At 44.4% G+C, this 23644-nt stretch overlaps 1 protein-coding gene and 1 pseudogene across 31 annotated transcripts in view; one reads left to right on the top strand and one right to left on the bottom strand.

Annotated features, from left to right (window-relative positions):
• Camta1 (calmodulin binding transcription activator 1) overlaps window positions 1-23644 on the bottom strand; it is a 792350-nt gene that overhangs the window by 733495 nt on the left and 35211 nt on the right. For 10 of the 31 annotated variants that reach the window (XR_009590428.1, XR_009590433.1, XR_009590432.1 and 7 more), the window contains exon 4: window positions 1253-1377. The exons of the other annotated variants lie outside the window; for them this stretch is intronic. The gene's annotated coding sequence lies outside the window, so the exon portion shown is untranslated. The remainder of the gene's footprint in view (window positions 1-1252; window positions 1378-23644) is intronic. 31 annotated transcript variants of the gene reach the window in all.
• Window positions 494-811, top strand: LOC110552717 (small ribosomal subunit protein eS21-like; annotated as a pseudogene).

The raw sequence follows: 23644 nt of genomic DNA, 5'->3' as shown, positions 1-23644 counted from the left end.
CTCTGCCCTGCCGTGCTCCTAACAAGTACCCTCCCACAGCAATCTGCCTTGCTGCTTTAACAAGTGTTCTAATCTTCTGGAGTTCCTGTTCTCTCTGGGTCACAGCCAACTAAGCAGGTCCCAGGGGAGTCCTGTGGAAGCTGAAGCACCAACCAAGGACCATGCATGGACTGGACCTAGGCACCCTACACAGATGTAGCCATGGTCGGCTTGGTTCTCATATGGGTTCCGTAGTAAGGGAAATGGGGGCTGACCCTGACATGAACTCTTTTAATTGCTTTCCCCTGGCAATGCTACCTTGCCAGGCCACAGGAGTAGAGGATGTGCTCAGTCTTGATGCAATTTTGATATGGTGGGGTGGGGGTGGGGGTCCCCTTCTCTGAAGGAGGATAGGGGAAACACAGAGGGACAAGGGGGAAGAGGAGGGAGGGGGCTATGGATGGGCTGTAAAATGAATAAATAAGCTTTCTGCGCTCCCGCTGGGCAGGCGAGCAGGTGCGGCGTCAACATGCAGAACGACGCCGGCGAGTTCGTGGACCTCTACGTGCCGCGGAAATGCTCCGCGAGCAACCGCATCGTTGGCGCCAAGGACACGCGTCCATCCAGTTGAATGTGGCTGAGGTCGACAAGGTCACAGGCCGGCTTAATGGCCAGTATAAAACCTATGCTATCTGTGGGGCCATTCGCAGGATGGGCGAGTCAGATGATTCTATTCTCCGGTTGGCTAAAGCTGATGGAATTGTCTCAAAGAATTTTTGATCAGAAGAGGTCGGGAATATTTGTCATAAATAAAAGTGAGAAAGTAAAAAAAAAAGAATAAATAAAAATTAAAATTAATTTTAAAAAGTGTCCTGGGCACTGTCTTCTACAGCACTACACAGCAGGTGCTCAGAACCACCACTGAAACAGATTAACAGATATGATGCTTAAGAACAAACTGGTTTTGAACACTTATCAAAAGACTGCTTACTGGAAAAAAAGCATGAAAACAACATTTAACTTAAATCACAAAACTGGAAGAATCTCATTATAAAAAAGTAACCCTGAAGTTATGCACATAGGGCAGGAGTGCAGTATGCAACCTACAGCAGCTTATTATCATAAACTTAGTGCGTTCAGAAGGGTTCTGCCCCAGAAGCATCACTCCTAGCCATGTGACAATGATTCAAAACACTGTTCAAATGACTCTTCTACCTCTAACTGTGGCACCACAGCAGCTGTGGACACAAAAGCAACATAAATAGTGGCTCACTGTATGTGAGGAGCAGAAAAGGGTGATTTCCAGCAAGCTACACGAGATGAGGATGTTCTAATTTCTCAGATGACTGATGATGATGGTTTTTTGACATAGGAGTTCTGATGAATCCACAGTATCTGCTATTAAGCACAAAACAAATTCAGTTCAGCATTTACAGCCAACAAAGTGCAGTGACAAAATCCTCCCACAGAACTGTCTTTAAAGCTGAGGTTCCTCGTATCAGAGACCTAACAGGTCACAGTTACTTCCCTCTGGCTTTCTTAGACAGTCTGGTAAGTAAGAAGCAATTATGAACCTCAAGTTCAGACTTTAAAAAGGACCCCTAAGTCACACATCTTCGAACCTTACAAAGCTAGCAAGTGACACTGGCCATCACCTGCCACCACAGGAACCACATGCCATCACACTAGAAACCACCTGCCATCACCAGGGAACACCACCTGCCACCGCCACTAGACACAACTACTACCACTGGACTGGAAATTTTTGTTTTTTCTGTTTCCTACAGCCCTATTTATAAAATACAGGATGGTAATAAAACAAACCCTGGAGAACCTCCACCCCTATTCAAAGAGACTTTCCTCAGCACCAGAAGGCTCAGCACACATCACGTGCCTGAGGCAGGGTTCTGACTTTTGTGGTCCGCTTGCTTTTCTGTAACTTTTACCTGTAGTCATTGTTTAAGAAGCAGCTTTACTGAAATGTTATTCACATACCTTAAAGTACACCCACTTCGAAGTATTCTTAGTATATTCACAAAGTTATGCAACCATCACTATAGCAGCTTTTAGCACAAATGATCTGGGAAATCTAGGACTCCTGTTCCTGGATTTACACTAGATTTAAAAGATAGCCATGGAGCCCCCACTATACCCCAAAGCCTGGGCAGCTAAAGAGGGCAACACCAGAAATGGAGGGGATAGCCAGTGCTTTCCAAAGAGCTGGGAACGGACACAGAGGCAGCAGTTCCCCTGTCTGTTTATCAGCTCTTCTTCACAACAAGCTTTCTTCCCAGGGGCTGGGCTTGCCAACCAACAGCAGCCACAGCCACAAGAGGCTCAGCAGCAGCCTAAGGAAATGGTAGCTACTTTCTACTGAGTTTCTCAACAGACTGATGGGTGCTGCCCACGCTAGCAGCTGTTCATGCTGGCTACCCTTACAGGTGTTTCAGGAGAGATGGTGTGGTGACTTTCTGTCCTCTTCTTGCCCATGTTTCCAGTTTCTCCCAGGATCGTCACCAAGTTGTTCCTGTCATAAACCCTTCCTTGCTCTGTAACATGGTGGGTCTACTTGCCCCTGTGAACCCTGATTGTCACTGCTGATATGGTAACTTTAGAACTGACTTAGACAGATATGTCCTGGGAGACTCTTCTGTGTGCTGTGTGTAGCTATGTTCTGTCATCTATTTTGTAGCATACAGCACTTTAATAAACCTAATTACTGAAATATTATACGCAAACAGGAAATACAATAAATCATAAGCATATGTATTAAGTACATGTGTTTAAGTAACGCCCATAAAATAGAATACTACCAGTGTCCCAAAAGCTGGCCCACATACTTCCCACTCTCCAAAGGTATTACTTCTCACACCAAACCCATAAATTCATCTCACGCATTTTCAAACAAGTTTTTAACTTACATATAGAACCATATAGTATTTCATTCTGAGTGCCTGGGTTCTCTGCATCAACAGCCATGTTTGTTAAAGCGATTCATTTCTTGGATATAGCAAACGTCCACTCATTTTCAGGGCTTTACAGCTTTACATTACATAAGCATACTACAAGCAATTTTCCGTTGTACTGTTAAACATCTAGGCTGCTTCCAGGTTCTAAGGAGTAGGAATATACTCCTGAGAATGTTTCCTATGTGGTTTTGGTGCATTCACATTTTTGTTAACAAAATATATAAGGAGCTGAACTGCTAAGATGCATGCTCTGTCTCTTCCATTCTGACAGTTAATTGCAATTTTCCACAGTGGTTAAATTAATGTAGATGCTGGCTGTGCCTCGCCAACACCTGATGCTGTCCTTTCCAGTTTGACTGTTTTCACATGCAATATTGTCTTGCTGTTGGTCTGCTCTGCCTTTTCCTGCTGAGCATCCTCTGACTTTACTGACCATCTGTAGTGCTGCCAGCTTCCTGCTCACTTTCCTGTGTTGTCTTTTCTTCTCACTGACTTACAGAAATCCCTAAAATACTCTGATATAGGCCTGTATTGGCCAATTTCACTCTATGATTTGACTTCTCATTCACTCAAAGAGGTCATTTAGTAAAGGCAAGTGCTTTTAATGCAATCCAGCTTTCTACTTTATAACTATGCTTTCTGTGTTTTGATACCACTGCACAGATCAGCTCAGGACACAGTGAGCAATGTGTCCTGTTTGTGTTGAACCTCTTAGCTCAAAACCACCGCTCAAATGAGTGGAATTGTCTCAAAGCACAGAACACCAGACAGCAGGGAAGGCTGCCAGATCCAGTAGACAGGTGTACTTGAGCTCAGCGTTACACATTAGTGTGAGCTGTGTAATTCCAAACACTGCTGAAGGGTACACTTACAGCCTCCTCCTAGCATGGACATGATTTACCCTGTCCACATAACATACACACATCGAACCACATACATTTCTCGCCCACATTTTAAAAATTATGACATCAAACAGGCAAGATGGCTTAGCAGATAAAGTCCTTGTCACAGCAAGCTGACAACCTGAATTTGAGAACACAGAACTCACATAAAGGTAAGAGAGAATCAACTCCATAAAGCTCCCCTCTACCCTCCACATGCCCACCGTGGCACACATAGCACCCCCACAACACATACACACAAAATAAATAAATTTTTTAAAAGGCAGTTACATAAAATGAACTCAGAAAGTTAAAGAAGTCACCCTATTAGCAGAAGATAGCATACGTCTCTACAGCCTCAGCACTTGGGAGACTGAGATGGACCAGCCTGGCTACACAGATGTTCTGGCCAGCCTGAGAACATGTTGAGACCTTGTCACCAAAGAAAAGTCAATCTGACTAAAAATTAAATTGTTTCCAATGCAATCTCTTGAAAAGAGGGAAAACCTTCTGACCTAAACCATTATATACTGGCATCAATTTACAGAAAACCACAGCAGACAATTCAGTGAGAAAGAAGAAGGCTAACACCAACCAATAGAGCAAAACAAGCCATAAATGCAGGAAAGGAGGAAACAGCTTCTTTGGAAAGTCAGAAAGTGAGGTGAACACTACCGGCACATCTTTGTGGGATCTGAGAGCTCACACTAAATCTACCTCTTGGCACTAAGTGTCAGGAGGAAGGTACAGTGAGAGACCTTGACCGTGGACACCAAGGGCAGAGACAGCTACTCTCATGGTACTCGGTAACAGTAAGAGCTGCTGGCAGTGGATAGCAAAGATGGAGACAGCTACTTGCCAGTGAGTGAGTGCTTCCTCAAGGGGAACGCTACAAGGCTGGGAGCAGCAAAGCCTCCACTGAGGCAGGATTGTCTTCTTGCGCATGTCTCTGCTTCCTTTCCTGTCTGAGCAAACATGAGATAACTAACAATGTGAGATTACGCAGAAGCTAGTCTCCTGGAACATGCAATATCCTTCCAACCTAGATGGTGTGGCCCTGGAGTGACCACTGCCACGATGTTTTAGGACAGGAAACAAGTGCTAATGAGCCATGCGGGAAAAGACAAGGAAATAACATCCACAGGTTTACAGACACTTTATCATCTTAGTCTAAACTACTCAGGATGGGAAAGGTATGAAGAAAACAGGAAAATAAAAACGGATAAGCTTTGCCCTAAAAGATACCAATGTACAGTGTTATGCATGGCTTGGCAAGCACGTTTAAAACTTCCTGTTTGTGCCTACATATGTGCCTGTAAACGTTTATGTGCACCACATACATACAGATGCCTGTGGAAGCCAGAAGAGGGCTTCAGAACGCCTGAAACTACAACTACAAGTGGTTGCAAACCACCTGATAAGGTATTGGGAACCAAATGTGGGTTCCCTGTAAGACCACTGAGCCATCTCTCCAGCCTCTGCTTGGCAGTTCTTTCCGAAATCAGAAGTGTTCCAAGTTCATTCAGGTACAATCCTGTCCACTTCTTATTACAAATGTCCCCTCCATTTCCTTCTGTGTACTTTAATCATTTATTTAACTAGATGACATCTGAAAGCAGACAAGAACAGATTAAATCTTTGGTTCTCAACCCTGACAGTACTTCACAATCTCCTAGAGAGCTCTGAAAAGTAGAAAGCCAACCACCCCAAGGACTCCAACTTAAAGTGATTTAGGATGGATATGCTCAGGGCCTGTAGCTAGGAGTGAGCACCAACAATACAGAAACAGCAGGAGGGGGCTGGCTTCTCAAAGCTGCTTGCAGGAGGCATTCTGCCCTTCAGTGTAGCACTGCAGCACACACTGACCACCTCTTGTTTCTCTGGGCCCTTTAGGAGGGCACTATCCATACTTTAGGGCATCTGTTCCAGGAATGAATGGATCTATACTAACTTGGTCTACCTATGTGGGCACCAGTTTTCTCTGCTAGTCTGGAAATCTTGCTTCCTACCATCCAAATTTCAAGGGTTTACTTTGGGAGTTGCCATTAGAGTGGCGGGAAGCTCTAGAAGGCACCTGGCCCAGCCCCCTGCTGCGATCGCACCTCTAACTCTGTCAGTTTTATGAACCTTGGGTCTCCTGTAGGACGGTGAGTGGAAAGCAGCTCACTAGCTTGCAAGTCTTTGTTTTGTCTGTGCTGCTTGCCGTTGAGGATGCTGCTCTTGTCCATTTTTATAGCTCTTTCATGTAGAATCTCACTCTGTAGTCCAGGCTATCCTGAAACTCACCATGTAGCTCAGGTTCTCCTCACACTCCTGGCAAACCTCCTTCTTGATCCTTGGGAAGTGTTGAGATTACAGGTATAAGCCACCATACATGGCTCAAGATTTCTTTTTGAAAACTGCCAGACCATCTTCTAGTTGAAAAGCACTAAGTTTGGATTTATGGCAGTTTAAATAAGAATGGCCCCATATATTTGAATGCTTAGTCATCAGAGAGTGGCATTACTTAGAAGGATTAGGAGGTGTGTCCTTTTGAGGTAGGCATGGCCTTGTTGGAGAAAGTGTAGTGTACTGGGGGTAGGTTTCAAAAACTTACACTAGCAGAGTGTTTCTCTGTCTCCTGGTCTGGGGATCAGAATATAGCTCTTAGCTACTGCTCCAGTGCCATGTTCCCCACAATGTTGATAACGGACTGAGCCTCTGAAAATGTCAGCAAACCCCCAATTAATTGCTTTCTTTCATAAGAGTTGCTTTGAGCATGGTGTCCCATCACAGCAACAGAACCCTGAGTAAACAGAACTGCTACAATAGCTCTGAGCGTAAGAGTGCTTGGCAGTCAAACCTGATGACTTAATTTGAACTCAGAGGCCGACATGGTGGAAGCAGAAAACTGACTCCCATGGGCTCTCTCTAGCTTGTTTCTACCAATGATTTGGGAAAGTCTTGATGCATCTTTTGAGATGACAAATTTTAAAGGGAGACTCCTGTCTCAACTGTAGTTCTGAAATCCTCTTTGCTTCTCCTAACCCCCATGATTAAAAGCAGTATTAAAAATGTACTCTAAAGAGGGAAAAGGCAAAGGAATCAAGATCTCTGTCTGCTGAGCTGAGAATAAAGTAGAAGGTCGGGATCAAAAAGCTCTAGGAACCAGATGAAAAGGTGGTGGGGATGACACCAGATTAAACAGTAAAGATAAAAGAGGCACAAGCTTGGAAGACAAGAATGGCATTCTCATTCACTAACTTCCAACTAAGAGGTACTGTTTAGTGTAGCTGTAAACATAGGCCACATCACTTAGTGGAGCCATCACAGGGGTTCTACCATTCCAAGCTCCAATACCCCGGTATAAAAAGACCACCATCATTCTTTCAAGCATACGGTAGGTGGTACAGACCCACTAGGTGCTGCTATCTAAGAGCATCTAGGAAGCAAGCATGTGGAGAGAGATGTTAGGTGTGTGCTTTAGAGTGAAAGCTTCTTGCCCACCGGTCTAGTTAGCTTACAGTGCAGGCTCACGTGCATGCAGACAGCAGCACAGATCTGGTCATCAATAAGACAACTGAACAGGAATCTCAGACAAGTAACTCTAAACTAAGAGATTAGCCACTGAGTAGCTACAGACTGAGTTCAGATCTCCAAGACCCACATAATGGTGTGTATATTACTCCTGTCCACACTGGGATATAAAGACAGGCCAGTCCCCAAACTCATAGGCCACTCAGTCTAGTCAACTGGGAGAGCTCCAGGGTCAGTGACAGAACTGGTCTCAAAAGCTAAGGTATAGAACAACAAAGGAAGACACCAACATACTGCCCACTGCACAGTCACACACAAGTGTATACACACACACACACACACACACACACAAGCAAGCAAACAAACAAACAAATGTACGAACGAATGAATGAGGTGAAAGAGTAGCAATAAAGAACTGATTTTAGGAAGTTCTACTGTCCTGAGATTTTTTTTTCCCCCCTGCATGGGCTGTTTACAGAGGGACTGTGGGTCTGAAAAGTTTTGTCTTGTACTAGAGGCTGGCTCTAACCAGAGGGTCTCTGAACATTACCAGAATAACATAGTGAACACAGAGTTATCCCTGACACAGCAGCCTGCAAGGTGGCTGCTAGACATAAGTGCCTAAGGGCTGAGGGAGGGCTGTGGTGCCAAGCTCATGGAAGCCACTTGCCTCTGAAGGGAGTAGTGCCACATACTCAGTTTGGTGAGTAACAAATCTGGAGCTTCAGATTGCTTCCTTTCCTAGTGTGATGCATAGTCAACAGCCTACAGGCAGAGTTTAGTAAAGGGCTGGTCCAGCTTAAGGCAAGAGGGAAGTATAAAGCGAAGTACACAGACAATAAAGTTGGCTGAGCTTGGGAGAACCTTGAAGACTGGAGGTCCACTGGTAAGGTCCACTTGGAAGGTAGGCAGTAGCAGTCAGCACCTTTAATCTCAGCACTCAGGAAGCAGAGTTCCTGGCCAATGTGGTCTACAGAATGAGTTCTAGGACAGCCAAAGTTACACAGAATCCCTGTCTAGAAAACAAAGAAAGAAAAGGTCTCCTTGAGTCTGCTGGTCGACAACTTCCAGCACTCACAGTGTGCTCAGCACCCTATTTTCCTCTAGGGGCACTTAACTGCCCGGGGTAGACAGAGGCAGATGACAACACTGGTTCTGTCAGCACTGCTCTATGTCCAAGTAGGTATGGCAGGAAAACGTTCAGGAAAATCCTAAAAAAAAGATCAAGTACTACAGACTGGAATTTTAAGCTGAGTAGAAAAAAGTAGAAGAGGGGACTTCCTGGGGTCCCCATGAGAATGTTTTGCTACTCTTTGACCCAGAAACCTACAATCTCACAGAGTTCAGAGGTTCCCGCTACATGTTCTTTATGAACACTGTGAAACTGTCCAGACCACCAAGGATGCAACATCTGAAAGGCCACCCAGTGTCTGAAGACATCCCCTAACAGAGCGGTATGTGCCACTGAAGGGGTATGATAGAATCAGTAAGTGCGCCTGTGCCAAAAAAATGAGGCTGGACATAGGGTCGGTGTTCAGAGTGTTGAATTTTTACTGCACACACTGACACAGCGAGCAAGACTGAACGTGAGGGTTTACACAGATTCTCTAGAGATCAAACACATCAAGTGAACACCCAGAATGCGCCTCCAGGCTCACAGAGATCAGATGAACCCACATGAGGCCCCTGCTACACTAAGATGATCCTTACTGAAAAGGAATAAATTGTTCCTGAACCAGAAAAGGAGGCTGCACCAAAAGACTCCCCAGAAGAAACTGAATGAGCAAATCTTTATAGCATGGAAAGAAATGCAGCATAGAACAAATACAGGAAAAAAATTTTTTTAAAGAGCAAAGGGCAGGAGAAAGTGGGCAGGGGAAGAGGGAGGAGAAGGGAAGAGGGAAAGAATGGAGAGAAAGAGGGGACAAACGAAGAAGGGAAGAAAAAGGAGAAGAGGGAGTTAACACTCACACAAACCAAACTTCTCTGAGGCTCAGAGTTGTCTCTACAGAACAACAGTAAGAAACAAGCTAAAGAAGTGCAGGGTAGCGCTGGGTGACTGAAAAAGGACAGAACAGAGGCCAAGAGCACCCGCAGGAAGCCACAATGATGAGGTAAAGGAATCACACAGCTAGAAGGGTAGACTGCCGGCACCCTAGAAGGGCAGAGCTCATGCCTTGTCTCCTGGGAGATAATCCTAGGAAAACCTACCACCTATGGGAAGCTCCAACTAGAACACAAACCTCACAGGGCACACACACTTGCTTCAGAGCACATCCCAGTGACTAGGATCCCAACAAACCTGCTGGATAAAAGAAAACTAGAGGCAGGCACCAGGGAGAACTGAAGGGGGTAACATAGGCCAGACCACAGCTGCTCCAGGCTCCAAGAGCAGACCACTCCGGTATCAAAGACTCGGTCAAGTACACATGGAACTACTAAGCATCTGCTGTGGTCAAGCAAAAGAGACAAAACACTGTGCTTTGCACTCTATCTTCATGCCGCCATCTCTACAAACTGTTTCATGGTTCCTCTCTCCAAACTCACCACCCAAGTAACCTATTCCAACAGACTCAGAGCCCTCCGTTCTCACCCTCTAAGAGCTCCCTGTTTTTCCTCTCCAACTGATACCATTACATATGTTTCTCCACACAGAACTTCCATTAAGAAACATCATCTAACATGCATGGAGATAACCTAGAACCCCTGCACAGATGTAGTCCATGACAGCGTAGTATCCAAGTGGGTTCCATAGTAATGGGAAGAGGGACTGCCTCTGACATAATCTGATAGGCCTGTTCTTTGATCACCTCCCCCTGAGGGGAAAGCAGCCCTACCAGGCCACAGAAGATGACAATGCAGCCATTCCTGATGAGATCTGATAGACTAAGATCAGAAAGAAGGAGAGGAGGACCTCCCCTATCAGTGGACTTGGGAGGGGCAAGCGAGAAGAAGGGGGAGGGAGGGTGGGGCTGGGAAGGGAGGAGGGAGGGGCTTTTGGGGGGATACAAAGTAAATAAACTGTAATTAATAAAAAATTAAAAAAAAAGAAACATCATCTATGGCCCCACGCCCTCCCTTTCCTCACTCACCCCACTCCAACCTGCCTTTGTGTCAACACTCAGGTCCCACAGTCACTAAGAGGTTCCAGGTGGTCGGATTCTCATGCGAGGCCCATCCTATTTAATTCAACTTCTTATAACCTTTATCTTTAGCTACGTCATGTACTACAGAATAATGCCACCCAGACAGCTACATCTGACCCCACACCTGAACATATGCTAAAGGGTAAAATTAACAGGTAGCAGGAGACTTTTAGGTTGCTATAAACTACCTTACAATAGAGAGATTCCAAGTGGGCTCAAGACACTCAAACTGGGAATGTGGCGTTCCCACAATGCACTCACCCAGCACATCCCCAGTACTGAAGGAGGAAGAGAAGAAGGTGTTGAAATAACAGAAGAAGAAAAAATAAAAATAAAACAACAGAAGCAACAAGGAGCAGTACTGTGACAGAGAGTCATGACTAGAGAGACAAGCTCTAGGTCGCTGACTTTGGGAATGGTAAAAGGGAAGGCTGGGGCAGAGCTCAGTGGAAGAACACTTGCCTGTCACACCCAAGGCCCTACGTTTAATCCCCAGCACTAGGACGGAAGCAGGAGCTGGAGAAAAGAGCCATAAGCTATAAAAGGTGAACAGCCTGTGGAATGGTACAGACAATAGAGCCTCAGGAAAGGGATTGGTCCTTCCACACCCTGACTCTAGCACTCTAAGAACTGTGCCGATGCCTGGCATACAGAACCAGAAACCATCTACGTTGCTTTAAGCCACTAAAGTTGTGACGATCTGCTGCAGCAGATTTTTGTTTGGTTGGCTTTGCTGCTTTAAGACAGCGTCTCTCACTATGAGGGCCTCCTTGTAGAGAGTGCTGTGTACCCAGGCTAGCCTCAAACTCACAGACATCTAACCTGCCTCAGCCTGCCCTCCCCAGAACAGGAATTACAGGTGCATACAAAGCATGGCTTTAGGTTTCTCTCTTGTCTTTCCTTTTTTTGAGGCAGGGGTCTCTCTACATAGCCCTGGCTATCCTAGAACTCACTCTGTAGACCAGGCTGGCCTCAAACTCAAGAGATCCACCTGCCTCTGCCTCCCAAGTGATGGGACTGAAGGCACCACTATGCCTCAGCTTCCTTCTTGAAACACTCAGCTTCCATCTCACCCCTGCCCAGTTCAGCCTTCACACTGGCTCCTCCTATGTCTCTTCTCCATCTACCTTTCACATCCAAGACGATCTTACTTTGTCCATAGTTTTAAATACGACCTGTATAGTGTTAGCTCTGCAACAATTATCTCTGGGCACACCCAGACAGATGCCTAATGGACATCAGCACTTTAGTGTCTCTACCTGACTCTTCACATCTTGTACGTCTTCCTCCTTCACTGCCACCAGCACCAAGCTAAGGCCACCAACCAGGGGTCATTCTTGGCCTCTCCAGACCCACCTCATGATACATCTACTTTTCCCCTCTCCACTGCTACTATCATCTCTTGCAAGGCCACCAACATTCCAACAGTGCCCTAACTGGTCTCTCTGCTTCCCTAAACAAAGACAGTAAAAATAAACCCCATACACCTTATGTCACTCACTTCCTCCAAGTATCTCTTCCAGTGGTTCCCATTATCGAAAATGGCAACAGAAGGTCTGCCCTGCCTGCCTCACCTAGATTATCCCCCAGACGATCACTCTGCTCCAGTCAACAGAGCCTTTCTCACTGCTCTCCAGACAAGCACACCCCTGAAGGCTCTCTGTTCAGGACAGGGCCTCTCTGTCAAGAATACTCTTCCCTCAGATCTTCAGGCAGCTGGCCAGATCTCTTGGCTCATCCATACTTCCTAAAGGCCTTTTCTATAACATCCCCCAGCCACACAAGGCTCATACCTTAGTGCCCTGTTCTCTTGCCTTCTAAGCAGTCTCTGACTCTCTTCCCTACTTGTTCAACAACATCATCAACACCATCATCATCATCACTGTCTCTGTGCACACATGTGCCACTGCTCTTAAAGGTCAGAGGACAACTTTATAAACTTGGTTCTCTCCTTCCATTTTCACATGGATTCCTGGGATTAAACTTAAGTTGCTAGGTTTACTGAGCAAGCTTCTTTATCACTGTCTTAGTCACTGCTCTATTACAGTGAAGAAAACCATGACCAAGACAACTCGTGTGTGTATGCACGCACACGCACATTGGTAGATAGGTCTGTGTGAGGGTGTTAGATCCCCTGGAACTGGAGTTATCGATAGTTGTGAGCTGCTGTGTGGGTGCTGGGAATTGAACCTGGGTGCTTTAGACGAACAACCAGTGTTCTTAACTACTGAGCCATCTCTCCAGCCACCCCTCACCTACTTGTTAACTCACACAGTCTGTCAGGCAGACCCAAAAGAATAGGAGTTTGTCCATCCTGTGCCTTCAGCATCTCCAAACAGTGCCCTGTAAACAGCAATACCTCAAAAAATATTACTGAATGCATAAACAATGGTAAGAGCTAACACAACATTAGCATGCGATCAGTAAACAACCATCTTGTGGATGGTTGTCCAAAAAAAGCCTAACAAAGAACACAGGAACAGAACAACCAGGTCACAACAACGTATGTGTAACAATTCTATTCTGGGTTAATACTTAACATATGCCCACACTAGCACAGAAAAGATCAGAGTTGCAATTGTGTTTCTGGTGGTACATCATCTTCAATGGGTACATCCATAAGTAGGGAAGAGAAATCCTTTTCTGGGGCCTCTCCACTTCTAACCTGGCAAGAAGTCCTCTTCAAAGAGATTCTTGGATTCTTCCTCCATCCTCCCTCCCTCCCACCTTCTGTAACAGAGAGGGGATAGCTAGCATGCAGAGGTGAGCTCCTCCTAAGAACTGCTGGTACCTGAGGTAGACGCCCACCTTTCCCTCTCATCTACTTCAAGTTTTTCAAAGGTAACTCACAGGGATCTTTTGGTTTCTACTGGTGGCTTTAGGAAGCCATCTAATTCAGGATCAAGTTAGAGTAGCCCCTAAAACAGCAACTCAGCAACCCATGCTACTAGGTTCCTCCTTCATTTATTCAATGAGTAGTTACTGGGTGCTCAGCCCTATACTAAGTGCTGAGGATCCATCCATGAGCACAGAAAAGACTTGTGTCCACCTAAAACTAGCAGAAGCAGCCTCCAGAGTTCAAAGGTGTAAGCTGGGGCTGGAAAGATGGCTCAGTAGTTAAGAGCACTGGCTGCTCTTGCACAGCACCCAGGTTTGTTTCCCAACACCCACATGGTGGCTCACAACCAGCTGTAACTCCAGTTACAAGGCATGCGATGGCCTCTTCTGGCCTCCATGAGCCCTAGGCACACCAAGCAAAACACTTGTGATATAAAATAAAAGTGAATCTTTTTTTAAAGATGTAAGCAGCATAATGTATTAGATAATAGCAGATGCTAATTCCAAACACTTAAGTCTCACTATCCTCATTTATGAAATAAAAACACACAGCAGGTTCTCTGAATTGCTTGAAGAATGGATTATTAAAAACTTACTGGAAATGATCTTAATATAAACAATTGGTTAATAATAATTAAGGCATTTAACAGAAATGATTCTTAAATACCAGAGTCAAAAAGCCTAAATTTTGTTCAACAGTTGAAAAATGAAATTGTAAAATTCATATTAAAAAGAATCTTCTGATACCAGGAAAGGAAATATCTCTGTGACCACATGGCTAAAGGGTGTCCGGGAACATGGGAAATTACTTTTCTCATCTTGCTTCATTTTAGGTTATTTAATGTACTCTTCCTCAGAAACGGGAAGCAGGTGGCATTTTCCTGATCTTTCAACTTTTTCTTAACTTTGATAAAGACAGGTGTATATATGTGCTTTTCTCCTATGTGTTCTTTCTGAAGAAGTCCCTCGCAGTTTTCTGAATAAGAATCCCAGCTGGCAAAGAACAGGTTTCCCTCTGGGGCAGCTTCAGGCAATAGCCTGCCCTTCCTCCACAAAGTACAAGATGAGAGGCTCTCTCCACCTGTGGCGCTGGCCTTCTGACTGCACTCTGGCTCCTTCAGAGGGCACAAGATAATGTCCTCTCTCTTCTCAGCACTCTCAGTGTACTCCAGTGGTACTTGCTCTCGCCACTCCCTGACATGAAAATCCTCTGCCCAAATGCTTTGTTCCTTCAGGCCCTACAGGTGGCTATCTTTACCCTCATGTACACATGCTATTTTTGTTTGTTTGTTTCTTATACATGAAAACTTTTTCTTCACACAAACTACACTCCTTTAAAATTATAATAAAATGAATGCAGAGCTAAATAAACTGAGATTCAAATTCTACCTAGGTTTTGGCCACAAATGCCTCACCTGGAGGCCTGCATAGATCTTGGTCAACTTGAAAAAGCTTCCCTTTTTCTCCTCAAATATAATCACAAGCACCTTAAATTTTGTCTTTACTTCAATTCTACATCCATCATGAGATCAACAGAAAATCCATCTAAGTATGGACCTATGACAATGCCATTCCCTCTACAGAAAATCCCCGAAGCTCATCTCACTCTGATTGACCACAGCCTGTGCAGGGATTTTGTTGTTTGTTTCCTTTTTCTGGACATGAGTCTTGAGCATCCCTGGCCTCAAACTCTCCTTAGTTGCTGACGACTTTAAACTTGCAAATCTTCTAGTTCTATCTCTAAGTACTGGCGAGAGCCATCACATTCAAATCATGGGGTGCTGGGATCAAACTCAAGGCCTTGCGGAGCCAAGAAAGCACTGTTAACAACTGAGCTTCACCCAGCCCCCACCTGCCTTCTCAGAGCTGAAGGGACTTCCGTATTTGGGCTGTGCCACTGACACACACTTGTTCCTGACTTTCTAGGAGCACTAGCATTGGAAAACTTGAGTTACATTATAAGAGTTCTTTAAAACTTCAGTTGGATTTCATAATTAGGAAGCATCTGGTCGGTTGGTGGCAGGTAGATGGGTCAGAAGGTAAGTTATGACATATAGCTTCAGGGCTCAGCTGCCTTCAGTTTCATGAGCCTGAATGGAAGAGAGGAAGAGTGGAAGGAAACACCACCCTCCATGCTACCTCCTCAAAAGATGTCAACAATATCAGAACGTGCTCCACATACCTGACCCCAGCACTCTTACATTAAAAGGCCTTCTTAACACAATACTTGAGTTTTTAAAACTGCATTCAATATCATCTATGTACTTAACTAAAATTAAAAAAAAAAAAAAAACCTCTAGAAAGCTTCATCATATTCCCTGTAGCCAAAGTTCCCCAAAATAAACCCAAGTGGGGTGAAGACAGCAAGCCTGAGTCTACAGTCAAGGCACACTAATTAGAATCCACTTCTAAATTGAGAGTCTTAACCTGAGCACATGCTAGATGCAATCAGGTGGCCCACAGGACACAGGAACAGATACTCCAAACAGAACAAGTAGACTCCAGTAAGTCAGACTAGCTCCAGGCTCAAGTCCCTGTAGCTGAAGAAATGTCAGCTTCTCCAGGCAGCCTTTCCTCTCCACCTCAGCCCATTGCCCATAGGGTTCAGCTTCTCACCTGTGGACATCCCCATATCCAAAGGCCTCAGCTACTGCAAAGAGTGGAATGTTTTATCCCAACTTCAGCCTTCTCCAAACTGGATTTGTACCCTAATATTTCTTTATCTCTGGAGACAGCCCATCAAGTTATAACCTGGATCAAAAGACAATCTTCTCCATTGTCATCACCAATGCTAAACAGGTACAAAACCTTAGAGATAAGACCAAGAACTATGACCCCAGAAAAGGTGTTGTTCACTCCTAAGTGTGCTGATCCCACTGAGGCCAGTAGCTTGTAGGGGTGATGAAAACATTCTGGAATTTGGAAGTCATGGTTACTGTACAATTTTGTCATTATACTAAAAATCACTAAACTGCAAACTTCACAAACAAAAATAAGGGATGATTAACAGTAAAAATAACAATTACAATAAAACAGCAGAGCTAGGCTCTACCTTCCCCAACTGTTCCACTCTCCAAACTCTGAAAGCGACAATAACCTTTTAAGACCAATCTTCAAAGGTCACTGGACACCATCACCTCCAACTAGGGGAGGCTGAGCAGACCAGTGTCTTACATAACACACCTGATCAGGAACAGAGCCAAGACTAGAATGCCTTTCTGCACCAGCTCTGCATCTGCACTGGGTCTCAGTTCAGACTCTGTGAAACGATTATCAGGGGCCTATGAATTTGAAATGTTTCACATCTTAATTTATCATCTGAAACAGTAACACCAATTACAAACATATTCTAACACAAAAATTCATTGTTCAAGTTTGTGGTTTGTGATTATATTTGCCTTGGCACCCAAGAGTGTCATTTAAATTCTTGTTGGGCTAATGAGAAAAACACAGAAGTGAATTTAAGACTAAATGATGTATTTGTACCAGGATCTAACACAGACTCGCAGAAATGCTGTGCAACAACCAGTTTCCCAATGAGGAAATGAGGCAGAAGAACTGCAGAACACAGGAAAGTACCACATGCCAAGTTTCAAAGAACTGAGAATCTTACAGGCCAGCCGGTAAGATACTAAGCCCCAAGAGAAAGTTTTGTTTTGGCAAAGCATTATCCATCCCGTCCACCAGCACTAGTCACATCAGCTTTGTTGATTCTGAAATTTCTGTATCTGAAACTATATTAATAGTAAAAATTACAATTAAAATGTAACTGCAAAGTGGAGCTCCAAAATGTAAAGAATTTAGTTTTCGATGGTTGTGTCTATTTCATCCATTCAAGATGAGCACTTACTGAGCAGCGGCTATGAGCCAGATGTTCTTCTAGGCGCCACACCTTGAGGTGAAACCATCCTAAGTAGCTGAGGGGAATCACAGGAACCACCTACCAGTGACGAGGATGCCTTCAGCATCCATTCAGATTTGGTGAGCATCACCTCTGCAGGTGACACTGCCCAGCCTGAAGTGAGTTTTCTTTGCCTGCGCTCCTCATCATGGGTTTGGACTCTGCTGGCACGGTAACAGATCCTGTCTACTTCTGCCTCTGCAGATGGGAGCCTGCAGACTTAACACAGGCTGCTCTCAAACTGTACTTAACCTGTCACGGAATTATCAGGCTTAACTTGACATGTGAGTGTATATGCTGTGTTCAAAGATCAGACGGTGTCCCTCTTAGAACTTGGCTCTGTTCCTGCTACTTACATCTGCATTTCCTGTTCTGACTAACCAGAGCAGTCTGCCCAGACTCAGAAGCCGCCAGTACCTCTTGTCACAAAGCTACCCAAGACAAACTTAAGGCTAACTGACATCTCAAGTCCTCAAAGCCAGCATATCCCCATGGCCTTCCCGACTAGAACACTGTGTGCTCCAGCTGAGTTCACTCTCAGGAAGCTTCCAGAGTCTTAAATGTCTCCCCAAACTGTGGTTTCAAACTTCAGAGCTAACATTACATAATAGACCAGCGAAGCCAATCACTGAAAACTGCAGCCCTAAAGCTGTAACTTAAGAATATGCAAAGAAAAAATTAAAAATACAAAAGTACTGAAAAATATATGCCTACACACAAAAACAATTATGGAAATTTTAAAAGAATAAGGCAGTTTTGTATTTAAAAGTGTAAATGAAACATAATAATTCCCATGGTTTATGGTCCCTTTTTATGTTGTTTTAACTAAATACAAAAAGCCAAGAAAGGTGTTCATGATTTATAAGGGTCTCCTACTTTGAAAACATTATACTCAGATTTTCTCTGACTGTAGGCAGCTTAGAGATTGTTTCATCTAGCTGCACTGCTTGCTTCTATCACAGATTCTTTCATTTATTTATTTATTTATTTATTTATTTATTTATTTATTATTTTTCAAAGCACTACAAATGCACCTTAGGGACTGGAGAGCTGGCTCAGTGGTTTCAAGCATTTACTGCTCTTGCAGAGAACTTGGGCTGGATTCCCAGTACCACATGGTAGCTCACACATATATATATATATATATATATATATATATATATATATATATATATATATTCTGGCCTTTTCAGGGACCAGGGACACACATAGTACACACACACACACACACACACACACACACACACATATACACATAGACACACACAGGAAAAAACACTCACACATATAAATCTTTTTTAGCATCCTTCCAGAAATTGTTAAAAATGCAACCAACATGTGATGCCACTTTAAGAAAAACTTTGTACTAGAAGAAGAAACAGAACATTAATAGTTCAGAAACAGTAGCACAGACAAGTAACTTGAACATTTCATTTTAGAAGGTTGTTGGTGCTGGGTCTGTCTCTGGAGGAACACCATCTGAGACCTAACCCTAAGACCCAGGAATGCAGCAGTTATGGTTTTAAGTCAAATAGTTAATTGATGACTTAAAAAAAAGAAATTCCAAATGTACAACCCAGAGCAGTAACAACTGTAATTATGAAGCAGTCATTTGCCATCAGAAACTTGCATTAGCATAATTATTTCTGGCTCTGGGCTGTAAAAACACTAACTCAGAATACAGAATCCTTGTACTAACTACCACAGACTGGGTTCCAGTGAAGTGAACCCTACAGCTGGGCAAGGTGGGCATGCCTGTTATCCAAAACACTGAGCAGGCTGAAGCAGGAGGACCCTGAGTTAAGCCAGAATGGGTTACAAAGTAGCCTCCACCTAAGTCAAGTAATAAATACATGTGCTGTGCTCCTTGCCTCCTCTGTCCTAGAATAAGAACCAGGCCTGGCTACCAAGTTACACGCAGGCATGTTTTCTAGTTTTCATGTACCTTCTTCATTATCTGGAGACTGCCATTACTCATCATTAACAGGAAAAAAGAGAGGAACAATGCCTGGAGCTTGGTGGCCAGCTAGTCTTGTAAGTTGATGACCTCCAGGTTTAGGAAGAGACGCTGTCTCAGAAAGTAATGTGGAGAGAAACTGAGGAAGATACTGGGCATGTATCTGGCCTACACACACACACACACACACACACACACACACATGTAATTTGCATATACATCACATACAAAAGTAAAACTATTCCCCTAAGAAATAAATAGTATCAAAATAAAATCATCATGCAAGACACCATATACTTAAAAGGAGAAATTAATTTAAAAAGTCAAACAATTCTACACAACAAAGAAATTACAGGTCACTGAATAACTGCTACACTTTGAAAGAGAGTCCAGTTGGAAATGGCCATCACCTGTAACTCCTGATCCGGGATAGAGGCAGGACAGAGGTCAAGATGCAAAGGTCTAAATTAGCCTGAAATACATGAGACCCTATCTCAAAAACATGAGAGGGGAGGGGAGAGAACTGAAACAGGAAGGAGAATAACAGTTATATTATAATAAATAATAAAGTAACAGTTCTTCAGGACAGAGCATTAAAGAATCTAAATGTACACACCTACAGGGGTTGTGCTCCCCAGCCATTTACTTCCCAGCTCAAGGACTCTAAGAACACTATTTAGCATCTCTGTATGTCATACTTCCTGTCTAAACTATGAGGGTAGTCAAACAGTCTACCTCCTAGGAGTAATTCAAGGATTAAGTAAGAATATTCATGAAGAGGAACCCATAGAATCAATAAACACTGGCTTTCACACTGTAGTCCTCGCCATTGCCTCCCGTGTGGGCCTGAACCTCAGGAGCACTATATCTAGCCAAGAAAGCACAATCTAAAGTTGATGTGCTGCTAGATACAGCGTTTCATTTCTTCTCAGTTTCAAGTAACATTTAAGAAGAAAAGAAAAGTATACACTGCAGTGGGTTAGGAAAAGCTAAAATAAGCTGGATAGTGGCACACACATTTAATTCCAGCACTCAGGAGGCAGAGGAAGGCAGGTCTCTGAGTTCGAGGCCAACCTGGTCTACAGAGTGAGTTCCAGGAGACTCAGGGCTACACAGAGAAAACCTGCCAGGGGGGAAGGGGAGTTAAATAAAAGCAGCTAAACTAAGCCAAAGTCACCTCATCATCTCCTCAAAGCCTTCCTCTTAGTGATGTCCAGCTTCATCAAACACTGGGGTACAGACCTAGAACACTAACCCGCTACTCACTCCCTTCCCAACTCAGGACCACAGCAGAGAAGGTGTTTGATGCCCCACACTAATGTTACTTAGCTTGAGGTCTTATGCTGAGACAAGTAACAGGATGCATTTCAGTTGTACTGTACTTGGCTTAGTACGAACAAGTTCTAGGGTCACTCCCCAATACTGTAAAAACAGAACTAAGCTCCTTGGATAAATAACAACTCAAGAAAGCAAGCTCAAAGGGCTGGAGAGATGGGCCAGTCAGTAAAGTGCTTGCCACACATGCATAAAACTGAAGTTAATCTTCCCAGAGACTCATACTCCAACCAAGTACCAGGCATGGAGATAACCTAGAACCCCTGCATAGATGTAGCCCATGGCAGTTTAGTGTCCAAGTGGGTTACATAGTAATGGGAAGAGGGACTGCCTCTGACATAATCTGATTGTCCTGCTCTTTGATCACCTCCCCCTGAGGGGGGAGCAGCCTTACCAGGCCACAGAAGATGACAATGCAGCCACTCCTGATGTGATCTGATAGACTAAGATCAGGAGGAAGGAGAGGAGGACCTTCCTTATCAGTGGACTTGGGGAGGGGCATGCGTGAAGAAGAGGGAGGGAGGGTGGGACTGGGAGGGGAGGAGGGAGGGGCTTATGGGGGGATACAAAGTGAATAAAGTGTAATTAATAAAATAAAATAAAATTTAAAAAAAACCTGAAGTTTATCACTAAAATCCTGCCTGAAAGGCAGCGCTGGGGCCAGTAAGATGGCTCCACAGTTGCAGGAGCCTGCCACAAGCCTATCGGTCTGAGCTCAATCCCCAGAACCCACATGGTAGAAGAAAACTAATTCCCAAAGTTGTCCTCTGATTTTCCTATAGTTACTGTGGCATGTGCACATACACAGGCACACACAGTAAGTAAATGATACGAAAAAGAATAAAATAAAGTGAGGCCCGGCCAGTGGGTGCTTACAATCATTGTTGCCAGGGGCTCACTAACCAGCCAACCCACCCAGGCAAACTTCAGGTCAGTAAGGAATCCTGACTCAAAAACCCACGGCTGACCTCTGGACTCCAAACACCTGGGGGTGTAGTTTGTACATACATGCACTCATTACACAAACAGAAGAAATAAAGTTTAAGAAATTAAGCTCAGGGGCTGGAGAGATGGCTCAGCAGTTAAAAGCACTGAGTGCTCTTGCAAAGGACCCAAGTTCAATCCCCAGCACTCACACAGCAGCTCACAACTGTTGGTAGCTCCTGTTCTAGGGGATCCAACACCTTCACACAGATATATATGCAGTCAAAATACCAATGTACAAAAAAATTTTTTTAAAGAAAAAAAAAAAGAAATTGAGCTCAGAAACAATCTCTCTAAACCAAGAGTACTGCCTTGACTAAATTATTCAGCCCTTTTCTACCTATGCAGCCTCATCTCTGAAAGGAAATGCCATTCATCTTACAATATTTAGATTTAGAAGCTGGGCATGGTGGTGGGCGCCTGTAATCCCAGGACTCAAGGACACAGAGGCAGGTGGATCACTGTGAGTTTGAGGCCAGACTGATCTACAGTGAGAGTCTAAGAGAGCTAAGGCTACACAGAGAGACCCTGTCTCAAAAAGAAAAAACAAATTAGAAATAATTTGGACTCAAGTCACTAGCAAAGCACAGGTTCTTGGTGAACAGCAACACCTGCGTGCAGACAGGCTTAACTTTCCCAATGGCCAAACACCCACAAAATGAAACTGGGTTTTCTCAAACCACAAATGTTTAAAGGCAAGCCCGAGTAAAGGAATTCCTATGAAGTACAAATGAGTCACATAGTACCCAGGAGTTCAGCTGTGAGAAGGGGGTGGAGGTAGAAGAACATGGTGGCTGGGGAGGACAGCTGCCATTCTCGGGCAGCTCTGGAGCCAGTCCTGCTCTGCACAGGCTGTGCACAGGGAGGTGGGAATACTGTCACACTACCCAGCTGCTCTCAGGCCACACACCTCTTCCAGCGGGAGCCTCTTGTCCCAGGATGTGGGATCTAAAGAAATGCAGCCTTTTTTTGATCACCTCCACCTGAGAGGGGAGCAGCCTTACTAGTCCACAGAGGAAGACAATAAAGCCAGTCCTGAGGAGACCTGATAGATTAGGGTCAGATGGAAGGGGAGGAGAACCTCCCCTATGGTGGATTGTGGGAGAGGCACAGCAGAAGAAGAGGGAGGGAAGGTAAGATTGGGAGGGAGTGGAGGAGGGGCTACAGCTGGAATACAAAGTGAATAAACTGTAATTAATAAAAATAAAATTAAAATTAAAAAAAAAAAAAGAAATGCAGCCTTTGCACAAAAAAGATTCCCAACAAGCTAACTACTTCACATAGTTCTCACAGAACAGTTATCTAGTCCTTTGGAGGGAAATGGGCTCCTCACAATGACACAGAACCCCAGGGAAAGGCACATTCATTCAACTAGCTTTCCTTCAAGTTTGGGGTCACCATGAAAAAGACAGGAAGAAGAGCTCAGGAAATGCCCAGAAGTGTGCCCATGGCCACACTAACCACTTCCTCCTCCCTGTGGTCCAGGCCATGTTCTCAACACAACAGGCACAGGGCTTGGGGTCCTGTCACCAGAGGCACCCTAGAATTAGGCACTCCTTCCTACGCCTTCTCCCTTCACACTGAGCAACCCCCTAGTTCTTCTAAAGAAATAAAGACAAATTCTGCAACCCCCACACTGCAAGCCAATCTTTAAACCAGATTTTCTCAGAGCGTCTGTCAATGATGAGCTGACCAATCACTGCTAGAAATAATGGCTTGAGAGGGCGCCAGCCCTCTGTCCATCAGCTATGCTGTCTCTACCTCTGCACCCCCAGCAACCCGTCCCCCTCTGTGCCCACAACAGCAGCAACACCTTCACAGAACAGTCTACCTTCTCTCTTCTGGACCTGCAGTTTCATATTTCAGTTTTGCGAAAGAGTCAACAGCAGCAATCCACAGCACTGGAGAAAACGCCCTCTTTAATCACATCCTCCTCCATAAACACTGCTGGGCATGGTGCCTCATGCCTGTGATAGCAACATTTGGAAGGCTAAGGCACCAAGAGCTCAAGGCCAGCCTGGAAAGCATACCAAGACCTAGTCTTGTACAGACACACAGAAAGTCCTTGATTGGTGTTTTATAACACGGCTAATATGTTAGAAAGTGGAGCGAGTAAATAATTTAGACATAGAAGCAAA

This window comes from Meriones unguiculatus, chromosome 3 (genome assembly GCF_030254825.1).
Source record: "Meriones unguiculatus strain TT.TT164.6M chromosome 3, Bangor_MerUng_6.1, whole genome shotgun sequence".
Taxonomy (NCBI): domain Eukaryota; kingdom Metazoa; phylum Chordata; class Mammalia; order Rodentia; family Muridae; genus Meriones; species Meriones unguiculatus.
Note: the sequence above shows the minus strand (reverse complement) of the source record. Positions and strands in the feature narration are given on the sequence as shown.